Consider the following 12919-nt stretch of genomic DNA (forward strand, 5'->3'; position numbering starts at 1 on the left):
TAAGCAGGAGGATTTTGAGAGGGTGTTTATGAAGGATTGTGGATTTATTACTGTGGGGGAGGATGGTGGTTTGGTGTATGGGTTTTGATGTGTAAAGTGTTGGAGATATTATTTTTTATTTATTATTTTTTATTTATTTTTTATTTTTTTGTGGAATTTGTCTTAATAAAGTCTTGTATGCATTGGTTGTATAATTCTGGTATTTTAATTTCTTTGGGTTTTTTATTTGATAGGGGGTGAATTGTTTGCCTGCCTATGTTTAGAAATGTATTGATTGAAATGGTTTTTACATTTTGAATTTGTAAATATTGTAAAACAAGAATTTTTTATAATAAAAAAAATAAAAAAATAAAAATATACACCCGATCTCGTCTGATCTCGGGAGCTAAGCAGGGTCGGGCCTGGTTAGTACTTGGATGGGAGACTGCCTGGGAATACCAGGTGCTGTAAGCATTTTGTCCACTAGGGTGTGCTCTTGCATTATTTAATCAGCAACACTGCCTTGTAGTAAGCGTTTGATGCTGATTTGACTAAATTCAGCTTATATGGGCTAGTCTCCCCTGCCCTTTTAATACGATCAAAGTTCCTTGTGTTGTCAGGGAGCAACTGCCTTTTATTTATAAGACAAATAAGAATATTGTTACTGAATGCAGCTTGTGTGTGCTTTGTGCTCCCTCGCCCTGTTCAAATGATCAGAGGAATTAATGCTGGTGAGGAGAGGAACTGGACTGATGTCTGATGGCCCTGTGTTTTCCATGGTGGAATTACAACCCTTCTTTTACGGAGTAAATCAAAAGCACAAGAGAATGTGAGATGTTATCGATAATAAATCAATTGGTTTCATGCATTTGTCTGTGTGTGTGTGTCTGAATGTGATTGTATTTCGTCATATCGTATACATTTGTGATATCAGACAGGTTAATTAAGATATTAAAAAGTCATTGGTGATTTTTTCTACAGTGTTGCATGATGGGAATCTAGTGGTTCAGTGATATAATCTAGTAAACAAAATAAACAACTTTTTCACCACTCTGTCTGCAAGTACATTCCTAAACGGCATTTCACGCAGGTCGAAGTGATGTGATATTATCAGAACACAAAGTGGTTACCGTTAGACGAAAATGTTGGCACTGGAGAGACTTGCCCTCCACCGATATGTATAAATCATACTTACCTGGCAAGGGAGCTACCGTGATCAAGAAGGCGGTTCACCCAGGGCGAGGCTCATCCATTGCACTCTGGCTGTGCTGACCCCTGTGAATTTCCCAAATGTGGAAATCTCGATTGCATAATTTATGGTAGTGGGGGACTGCGTTCGCGCTCTCCCCTGATGTCTTGTTTGATGATAAACCTTGAGGTTGACTTTAGTCATCTGACTGTGCTTATGGAGATCTTTGAAGTCAGTTTTCAAAGAGATTTTGTGGACCAATCGAAAGGTGGACTAATCAAAAGGTGGAAACATTTGTTTGTAGCCAAACATTGTTGGCATTTTGTGGAAACATGTTGCGAAATGCAGCATGGTATTTATGCCACGCTGGTACTTCAATCAAGAGATAGTTGAGAAGCTGCTCTAAACCCGCCCCCCCCCCCGGTCATGATGTGTCATACGTGCCCCATGCGCTTACAATACGAAATTGTCCATACATGCGCTCCTCCTTAGCACAGAACAATGCAATAGTTTTTCAACATTCAGAGCTTTTGTGTATTTAGTCTGGCTAGTAGGATAGCTGCATGGGAAATTGTTGCTAATGATGTATTTGTCAGAAGTCATTGTATTTGTCCGTTTTTTCCCACAAGGCTGAAATATGTGCCCTCGCTTTGAAATGTTAGCAAGGTTTGTTTGTATTTCATCCAACTATCTGTGCTAAAAAGTGATGGCTACAGTATATGTAATTTCTTCCACTTTTTGAATGACCTAAAGTTCAAGCTGCTTATCTAATTGGTGAAAATGCAATGTCTGTTTATCAGACTCACTTTGACTCTATATGGTGTACCAAGAGTTGTTCCTTCGCCTACGGCCTTACCTACCTGAGTGAGCACTTCCTGTTTGGAAAGTGAGACAGGTGTAGGTGATTGAGCTGTGAGTGAGTGTTTGTTTGCCTGAGAGTGTTTGCTTGTGAGCTTTTTTGGTTATTTTTCAACGTTTTTTGAAATGTAATTTTGATTTGTGCATTTGAATACGTTTAAGTTTGGTTCTTTTTTTTCCCCCTTTGCAGTTTTGCTGCTTGGGGGAGAGGTTTTGGGTCTCATTTTTGTTTTACTATGATGGACAACATGGCAATGACTAATGGAATGGACAAGGACAAAGAAAATGCTCCATGGAAGAAACATGGAGATGAAGGAGGAATGAAATATGGAAAAAAAATTTACGCTGGCAGTGGAGTTGATGGGAGAAGATAGTCACAACGATGGAATTGCTACGTGCGATTAAAGAGGTGTGTGGAGAGGTGGTGGGAAGTAGAGTAAAAGGAGAAAGAAAGTACAAGGTTACGATGAGAAATGGAAAAGGAAAAGAGCGCTTAATGGATTGCTTCATGATTAAAGAAACAAGAATTATGGCAAGAGATATGGTTTCCAATGAACTTATAGTCTCTTTCATGAATCTGCCTGTATATATGGAAGACAGTGCTATATTGGCCAAGCTATGTAGCTGGGGTGTATCAGCAGTCTCTGAAATCAGGAGGAGAGTTTGGCCAGGGACGGATATAGCAGATGGCACGAGATACTGCAAAGTAAAATTTACTGATACTATGAAATCATTGCCGTACTCTACGAAGTTTGACACACTTGAAGGTGGACAGTACTTTAGAGTTATACATGATAAGCAGGTCAGAGTTTGTAGGCTTTGTATTCAGCCTGGGCATATTTTGAAGGACTGCCCTGAATTCAAATGTTATAAGTGTGGGAAGCAAGGGCATTATGCAAGAGAATGTGTAGGTGGAAAGGAAAGGGCATTTTGCGAAGGATGTCGCATGAGAGCTGACGAGTGCAACTGTGGAGAGGTTGTGAATGAGGAGGGGAGCCAGGATCTTTTTGTGGAGGCTGATGTATCACCCCGAGCAGAAGAAGACGATGGAGGAGAGGACGTGGTGGAGGGTGGAGAGACGGAGAAAAGAAGAGGGGAGAAGATGGAACAGAAGACGAATGAAATAGGGGGCAGTATGGATTCAGAAATAAGAAGAGGGAGTTTTCGGGAGTTTTCAGGAGGAGGAGGGGAGTGGGCTGGGTGGAGGCACTGGGGACTCACAGATTTTGGGGGGGGCCTCGGGCTATGTGGGTGCCTCGGAAGGAGGTGAAGTGGAGGGGAGTGGGATGCTGACAACGATACAGGAGACGCAAATGGATACAGGCAGCACAACAGGCACAGGAAAGAAGAATTCGAGTTGGTTGGAAGAGATGGATTTAGAGTCAATTTCAGATTCAGAAGACATGGAAAAGATTGATAGAACAAGGGGAGGCTACAGGAAGAGGAAAGCGGCGTTGGAGGTGAAAAAGGACGGAAAAGGAAGAAAACATGACAAGTTTTTTTTTTTAATTATTTATTGGAATGGTTAATTTTATGTCAATCAATACGAATGGTTTAACTTCTTGTCATTAGGGGGTGCTGTTGGCACTTTTTAATAATGACGTTCCCAAATTAAACTGCCTCGTACTCAATTCTTGCTCGTACAATATGCATATTATTATTACTATTGGATAGAAAACACTCTCTAGTTTCTAAAACCGTTTGAATTATATCTGTGAGTGAAACAGAACTGGACTTAGAGCAATTTTCCTATGTGTATGTGAGAATGCCAAATTTTCCAAGCTGCTCTGAGATCTGTATATAAATCTGCCTGTCTTCTATTGGTTGAGATGCACTGCATACGCCTTCCCCTGGATGTTAGCGAATAGGGAGACTTGAAATGGAGTCTCTACGTAGATCTCAAAGGTTATAAATCACTTGGCAAAGACGTGTCCGGTCTTTTCCCTCTTCGCTCTGACGCACTGAGGACCTTGGCATATTGTACTAGATCCATCGGTTATAGATCTTAGACATTTCTGGCTGTGTTTTTATTCGATATAGGCTTTAAAGACATCATCTTGTTATTTTAAACCGAATTATATCAGTTTATGTCAGTATATTGCGATTTTCGGGTAGTTCATTTCCTGGCGTTCTAGGGGGTTGGGTATCTCTCTCTCGCATGCTATTGTTTACTGCTAATTGCAGCGTTGAAGAGGATGTTATACAACCTAGCAACGATTCTTTTGGACAAAGGACACCTTTCCCAAGATTCTGATGAGAGTTCATCAAAAAGTAAGAACTATTTATGCTGATAATTCGTTGTTCTGTTGAAAAATGTCAAATGCATAAGCCGCCATTAATTGCAGTGCAGCCTCGCTTTATCGCACGCTGTATTTTGAAGTAACGTTAATTTAAAAAAATGTAACCCAGCGATTGCATTAAGAACTAATTTGTCTTTCAATTGCTGTCCAACCTGTATTTTTTAGTCAAGTTTTGGAATAGTTACTGATTAGAATAGGTGCCTCTTCAAAGATTTCTCCTGACATTTTCTGGGCAGCTTTGCTACTTTTCTCATTGTATAACCACGATTTGTGGCGCTAAATATGCACATTTTCGAACAAACTCTATATGCATTGTGTAATATGATGTTATAGGACTGTCATCTGAAGAATTCTGAGAAGGTTAGTGAAAAGATTAATATCTTTTGGTGGTTTATACGTTATCGCTATTTTTGCCTTGAATCAATGCTGTTGTGATGTTTGCTATTGTGGTAAGCTAATATAACGCTATATCGTGTTTTCGCTGTAAAACACTTAGAAAATCTGAAATATTGGCTGGATTCACAAGATCTGTGTCTTTCATCTGCTGTACGCTGTGTATTTTTAAGAAATGTTTTATGATGAGCAATTGGCTAATTCACGATGGTCTCTGTAGTTATTCTAGTCGCTTTGGTGAGAGTTGTGATGGTGGCTGCAATGGTAAACTATGATTTATACCTGAAATATGCACATTTTTCTAACAAAACATATGCTATACAATAAATATGTTATCAGACTGTCATCTGATGAAGTTGTTTCTTGGTTAGTGGCTATTTATATCTTTATTTGGTCGAATTTGTGATAGCTACTGATGGAGTAAAAAAAATGGTGGAGTAAAAAAGTGGTGTCTTTTGCTAACGTGGTTAGCTAATAGATTTACATATTGTGTCTTCCCTGTAAAACATTTTAAAAATCAGAAATGATGGCTGGATTCACAAGATGTGTATCTTTCATTTGGTGTCTTGGACTTGTGATTTCATGAACATTTTATTATATGATATCCCTGTGGCTTTAGGCTAGGCTATGCTAGTCAGCTTTTTTGATGGGGGGGATCCCGGATCCGGGTTTGTGAGGCGTTAGAGGTTTAACCTGTCTAGGCTGAGGGTGCCGCTAGCGGCACTCCCCCCCCACCCCCACTGAAAAGGCAGAGCCGCGAAATTCAAAAAATTTTTTTTTTTTAAATATTTAACTTTCACACATTAAAGTCCAATACAGCTAATGAAAGACACAGATCTTGTGAATCCAGCCAACATGTCCGATTTTTAAAATGTTTTACAGGGAAGACACAATATGTAAAGATGTAAATCTATTACCTAAAAATACATTAGCATAATCCACCATCTTTTATTTGTCCACCAACACCAGTAGCTATCACCAATTCGGCTAAACTAAGATATTTATAGCCCCTAACCAAGAAAAAAACTCATCAGATGACAGTCTGATAACATATTTATGGTATGGGATAGGTTTTGTTAGAAAAATGTGCATATTTCAGGTAGATGGCATAGGTTACAATTGCACCCACCGTCACAAATGGACTAGAATAACTACATAGAGCAACGTGTTTACCTACTTACTAATCATCAAACATTTCGTAAAAATACACAGCATACACTAATCGAAAGACACAGATCCTGTGAATACAGACAATATTTCAGATTTTCTAAGTGTCTTACAGCGAAAACACAAATCGTTATATTAGCATAGCACATAGCAGCCCAGCATTGATTCTAGCCAAAGAGAGCGATAACGTAAACATCGCCAAAATATATTATTTTTTTCACTAACCTTCTCAGAATTCTTCAGATGACACCCCTGTAACATCACATTACAACATACATATACAGTTTGTTCGAAAATGTGCATATTTAGCCACCAAAATCATGGTTAGACAATGTGAAATGTAGCCCAGCTGGTGAGAAAATGTCTGTGCGCCATATTAGACAGTGATCTACTCTTATACATAAATACTCATAAACGTGACTAAAAAATATAGGGTGGACATCGATTGATAGACAATTTAATTCTTAATACAATCGCGGAATTAGATTTTTTAAATTATCCTTACTTTTCAATACAGTTTGCGCCAAGCGAAGCTACGTCAAAAAACATGGCGTCCTAAGCCACTAACATTTTTCGACAAACACGATTTATCATAATAAAAATGTCCTACTTTGAGCTGTTCTTCCATCAGTATCTTGGGCAAAGGATCCTTTCTTGGGTCTAATCGTCTTTTGGTGGAAAGCTGTCCTCTTGCCATGTGGAAATGCCAACTGCGTTCGGGATGAATTCGAAGCGTGCCCAGCGATTCACAGCGTTTCAGAAATAAATGTCCCAAAATCGCACTAAACGGATATAAATTGCTATAAAACGCTTTAAATTAACTACCTTATGTTTTTAACTCCTATAACGAGTAGAAACATGACCAGAGTAATATTACTCCCTCCACTAATGCTTGGAACAAGTGCGGGTCGATGTCCTCCAGGCGCATGACGCAGCAAGAAAAGAGTGACTAGCTACGGGGTTTTTTAATTTGTAGTGCCTGTGAACGCGCAATCGACCCCATTCAAATCGTCATCACGTAAAGGAATCCAGGGGAAGACGTAAGCAGTGTCCGTATACTCATAGCAATAACTGTGGCCTTTTAACTGACTCCAGATCAGGGGCCAACATTTCTGAAATCTGACTCCATGTCAGGGAAATTGCTGTAGAATGGGTTCTGTTCCACTTAGAGACAAAATTTCAACTCCTATAGACTGTTTTCTATCCAATAATAATAATAATATGCATATTGTACGATCAAGAATTTTGTGGGAAGCCGTTTCAAAAATTACACGATTAGCATAAATAGTGACAACAGCGCCCCCAGCCTCAACAGGTTAAGAACAATGGAAAAATTTCAAAGAATAGTAAAAATGAAGAATTCTGATATTTTATGCCTTCAAGAAACACATTGGGACAATGTATGTATTTTAGAAGTAAAAAAAAATATGGAGAGATTTTATTTTTGTTAACAATGGCAGGGGGAATTCAAGTGGTGTTGCTATTTTATTGAGGAAGGATGTAGTGGATAATGCGAAACATATATATAATGATAATAATGGGAGGAGTTTAATTTTAGATTTTGAATATATGAGTATGGTTTTTAGAATTATAAATATTTATGCGCCTAATACTGAAATAGAGAGCAAAGATTTATTTTTAGAATTAGGAAAATGGTGTGAGGGAAACTGTATTGTAGTTGGAGATTTTAATGTTAAAATGGATAGACTGGATATGACAAGAGGAGCTATTTTTAGAAGTGATGTATCTAGTTTTTTTTTAATGAAGATGATGTTAGAAAAAGGAATGATTGATATATGGAGAGAGGAAAATCCAGAAAAAAGAGAATTTTCTAGAAGGCAGGTGGTTTTAGGGGATTTAAAACAAACGAGGATAGATCTGGTTTTAGTAAAAGAAGGTTTAAGGAATTTTATGAAAGATATTAAGTATGTTTTTACAACTTTTAGTGATCATGCAGGTTTAACATTTTCAGTGGGTTAAGATAAGGAAAGAACAGGGGGTGGAATATGGTGTATGAATGCAGGGTATTTAGGAGATGAGGAATATGGGAAACTTAAATCTTTGATAGCATGTGAAATGGAGGATAAGCAGAAAGAGAATGATAAGTGTTTATGGTGGGACAAGGTTAAGGAAAAAATAAAAGTTTTTAGTATAAGATATGCAAGGAAAAAGTGAGGTAGGATGAAAAGAGAAGAAAATGAGTTGAGAGCTAAATTGGATAAAGAAATGAGGAAGTGTGACAGTGAACCTAATTATAATATATTAAAGTTTTTGGAGTTAAAAGCACAATTGAGTAAATATGAAATAGATAAGTGTAAGGGTGCAATTATAAGAAGTAAGGCAAAGTATGTTTTGGCGGGGGAGAAATGTACTTCATTTTTTCTTGGTTTAGAGAAGAATAAACAGAGGAGAACATATATTAGAGAGATCGAAAATATAAAGGGTGAAGTTGTCAATGATTATGTAGAGGTATTAGAAACAGTGCAGAATTTTTATAAGGATTTATTTAAGAAAGGGGAGTGAGGGGTGTGTAAAGGAGATATTGGATACGGTGGATGTGCAAATTGATGTAGGGGATAAACAAATGTGTGATGGGAAGATAACAGTGAATGAAGTTAAAGATGCAATTAAGGGTTTACAAGTAAATAAGAGTCCTGGAGTTGATGGAATAATTGCAGAGTTTTATAAAATATATGACAGTTTTTTAGCACCTATTTTATTGGACGTTTATCAATATATGGAGGATAATAATAGTGTTTCAGAATCTATGGTGACAGGGCTGATAACGATTTTATATAACAATAAGGGGAGTAAATTAAAGCTGGAGAATTATAGGCCAATTAGTTTATTAAATTCGGATTATAAGATTTTAGCTAAGGTACTGGCAAATAGAATGAAGCAAGTTTTAAATGATATTATAGCACCTACACAGAATTATAGTGTGCCTGGTAGAGATATTGCGGATACAATTAATACAATTAGAGATGTGATAAATAAAATGAATCATGATAAGATGGGGGGAATTGTTTTAAGCATAGATTTAAATAAAGCTTTGATAGGGTGGAACATGATTTTATGTTTAGGGTAATGGATAAATATGGTTTTGGTAATAGAATAATAGGATGGATAAAATTATTATATAAGAAGGCAAAAAGTAGGGTGAAGTGTAATAGGGTTTTAACTGATTATTTTATTCTTGAGAGATCTGTGAGACAGGGGTGCCCTTTATCAGCTGTATTATTTGTTTTATCGGTAGAACCTTTAGCAGCATTTCTTAAAATATATAATTTTATAAATTGTGTACAGACTCCGCAAGGAGGTTTTAGTTTGATTCATCAATACGCAGATGATACCACTATAACAGTTAGAGATGAGGGAAGTGTAAAAAGGGTGATGGAGTGTTTTAAAGTATATGGACAAGCATCGGGTGCAAAGGTTAACATGGAGAAGTCAGTAGTAATGTATATTGGGAAGATTAATGAGGGGAATTGTCCTTTTAAGGTGGTAAAATATTATTTTAAGGTGTTAGGAGTGTTTTTAGGGGTGAAGGAAAAGGAAGCTAGGGATTTGACATGGAGTGGTGTAATAAATAAAGTTAGAAAGGTGGTAAATATGTGGAGGGGGAGGTCTTTGAAATTAAAAGGGAAAGTAATTGTAATAAATTCATTGTTGATGTCAATTTTTATTTATGTAATGAATGTTTTGGATATGCCAGAATGGGTTTTATCTGAAATGAATAAGATTTTAGTTTATTTTTTATGGGATGGGAAGGGGGTAAAAATAGCTTTTAAAACTTTGATTGCAGGTTATGAGGAGGGGGGTTTGAAGTTGGTAGATTTAAGTGTAAGGAAAACAGCAATTAGAGTAAAAATGGTACGGAAATATTTATTTGGTGAATTGGATTATGGGTGGAAAAGGTTTTTTTAAAGAGTATTTGCAGGAGGTTGGGAGGATGGGGGACAATGGTTTATTGATGTGTATGAAAAAGGAAATGTTAGGTAATATACCTTTGTTTCATAGAGAAGTGTTTGAGGCTTGGGAGCAGTTTTTACCAAATATTTATTATGAATGTACCATTTTAGAAAAGATTTTAAATCAGCCGATATTTTTAAATCCAAAAATAAAGTGTAATAATATGATGTTGTTTTGTAAATATTTTATGAGGGCTGGGATGAGGCAGATAGGTGACATAACATATGAGGTAATTCCTGGGTTTCTTCCATTTCAGGCAAATTATGATAATATGGTTGAAGTAGATGAAGAAATAAGTAAATCTACTGTGGAGAATATGTACAAGAAAATGTTAGGATGTATTCCTGGGGAGTGGGTGATTTTAATAAATAAAGAGGTGGTCAAAAGATCTAGGGGTTTACCAGTTTTATATTATGAAAGTAATGGGGAGAAACATGATTTATCAGGTTTAAAAGTTAAAATGGTTTATAGAAAATGTATTTTTAAAGAGATAAAAGTTCCTGCTTTGGAAAAAGTGTGGTCTAGGGAGTTTGCAAATATGGATGTGAAATCAATATGGAAGAATGTAAATGTAAAATATCGTTCTATAGAATGTGAAGACAATGATTTTAAATTGAAAGGATTTTTACAAAGGTGGTTTTGCATCAAATAAATAGGGATATTAAAAGAGAATGTGATATTTGTGGTACGGGGTGGAAAATGTTATGCACTTTTTTGTTGAATGTAGTAGGTTAAAAGATTTTCACAAGTTTTTAAAAGGGCTTATAGTAAAACATTGGGGAGAAGAGATTTTTACTCGGGTGGAGTGGAGGAGGTTGTTTCTTTTTGGTTTAAATGGGAAAAGTAAAGTTTTAAATTTTAATTTGGTGAATTTTGTACTAAGTAATGAGAGATATGCGATAAGATAAAGGAATTTAGGTCATTTTGAAGGGAAAATTGTGAGTGGAGTTTTTTTTTTTAGGAGTATTTTAGATAAAGATATAGAGATAATATATAGATACGGTGAAGGAAATTTTGAAAAATTGTTTGTGTGGGGGAGTACTTTTATTGAAATTCTGTCAAATGGAAAACATGCATTTAATTATTAATTGGTTTTAGTGGAGGATTTTGATTTTAATTGTTTTTCTTTTCTTTTCATTTTCTGATTTTGAAAAAAGGGTGAATTGTTCATCCTTATTTATTATTGAGTGAATGTTGTAAATATTGTTCGTTTTTCATAATAAAAGATTAAAAAACAACAACAAAAAATACACCCGATTTTGTCTGATCTCTGAAGCTAAGCAGGGTCGGGCCTGGTTAGTACTTGGATGGGAGACTGCCTGGGAATACCAGGTGCTGTAAGCATTTTGTCCACTAGGATGTGCTCTTGCATTATTTAATCAGCAACACTGCCTTGTAGTAAGCATTTGATGCTGAATTGACTAAATGCAGCTTCCATCGGCTAGTCTCCTCAGCTTGTGTGTGCTTTGTGCTCCCTCGCCCTGTTCAAATGATCAGAGGAATTAATGCTGGAGAGGAACTGGACTGATGTCTGATGACCCTGTGTTTTCCATGGTGGAATTACAACCCTTCTTTTACGGAGTAAATCAAAAGCACAAGAGAATGTGAGATGTTATCGATAATAAATTAATTGGTTTCATGCATTTGTATGTGTGTGTGTGTGTGTCTGAATGTGATTGTATTTCGTCATATCGCATACATTTGTGATATCAGACAGGTTAAGATATTAAAAAGTCATTGGTGATTTTTTCTACAGTGTTGCATGATGGGAATCTAGTGGTTCACTGATATAATCTAGTTAACAAAATAAACGACTTTTTCACCAACTGCATTTCACGCAGGTCGATGTGATGTGATATTATCAGAACAGAAAGTGGTTACCGTCAGCCGAAAATGTTGGCACTGGAGAGACTTGCCCTCCACCGATGTGTGTAAGTCATACTTACCTGGCAAAGGAGATACTGTAATCAAGAAGGCCATTGCACCTAGGCTGTGGTGACCCCTGCGAATTTCCCAAGTTCGCGCTCTCCCCTGATGTCTTGTTTAATGATAAGCCTTGAGGTTGACTTGAGTCAACTGACCGTGCTTATGGAGATCTTTGAAGTCAGTTATGAAAGAGATTTTGTGTACCAATCAAATGGTGGAAATATTTGTTTGTAGCGAAACATTGTTGGCATTTTGTGGAAACATCATGTTGCGAAATGCAGCATGGTATTTATGCCACACTGGTACTTCAATCAAGAGATAGTTGAGAAACCGCTCTTGATTTTGAAGTTCAAAATGTCACTTTTCGTTTAATTAATGTTTATGCTTCAAACATTGAATCTGAAAGGAGAGATATGTTTAACAACCTAAGAACACTGTGTTCAGAGAACTGTATACTGGTAGGAGACTTTAATGTGAAGTGTACTAGAATGGATGTCACTCGTTGTGATAGTTTCAGATATGATTCTTCTAGAAATGCTTTATGGAAATTAATGAATAAGGAGAATCTAGTAGATATATGGAGGGCTGAAAATCCAAATAGAAGAGTGATTGAGAAGGCAGGTGGTTCTAAATGATTTAAAACAAAGCAGAATTGATTTATGTCTAGCAAAGGAAGACGTGGTACAGCATGTTCAGAGGATGTCATATAACTTTACAGCATACAGTGATCATGCAGTAATGTCATTTCAAATAGGTTTTGCTGTGGAGATGAGAGGGGGAGGTGTCTGGTGTTTAAATGCCAGTCTGTTAAAGGAGGAAAGTTATATGAAGGAAATTGTTGAATGTATTGAGGATGAAATGTCTAATGTACTGTTAAAAGAGAATGTGTGTTTATGGTGGGAGGAAGTGAAAGTTAAAGTAAAAAACAGGAGTATTAGGTACGCTAAAAATCGTAACCGTTTAGATAAGCAGAAAGAAAAAATGCTCAGAAATAGGATGTTACATGAACTTGAAAAGGCTGATGCTGATCCAAACTATGATGGTGTGAACTATTTGAAAATCCATGCAGAGCTGGGGTTTTATGCTATTGTTAGGAGTAGGGCACAGTACGCTTCGGAGGGAGAGAAATGTACTT

The 12919-nt window shown here is 36.7% G+C and overlaps 1 non-coding gene across 1 annotated transcript; it reads left to right on the plus strand.

The window, feature by feature from the left end:
• Positions 1 to 1166: 1166 nt before the first annotated feature.
• On the plus strand, positions 1167 to 1330 carry LOC129825740 (U1 spliceosomal RNA). Its single transcript, XR_008754940.1, has one exon. It is a non-coding gene; the product is annotated as a U1 spliceosomal RNA (small nuclear RNA).
• The last annotated feature ends 11589 nt before the right edge of the window (positions 1331 to 12919 follow it).

The sequence above is a fragment of the Salvelinus fontinalis genome, chromosome 27, assembly GCF_029448725.1.
Source record: "Salvelinus fontinalis isolate EN_2023a chromosome 27, ASM2944872v1, whole genome shotgun sequence".
Lineage (NCBI taxonomy): Eukaryota > Metazoa > Chordata > Actinopteri > Salmoniformes > Salmonidae > Salvelinus > Salvelinus fontinalis.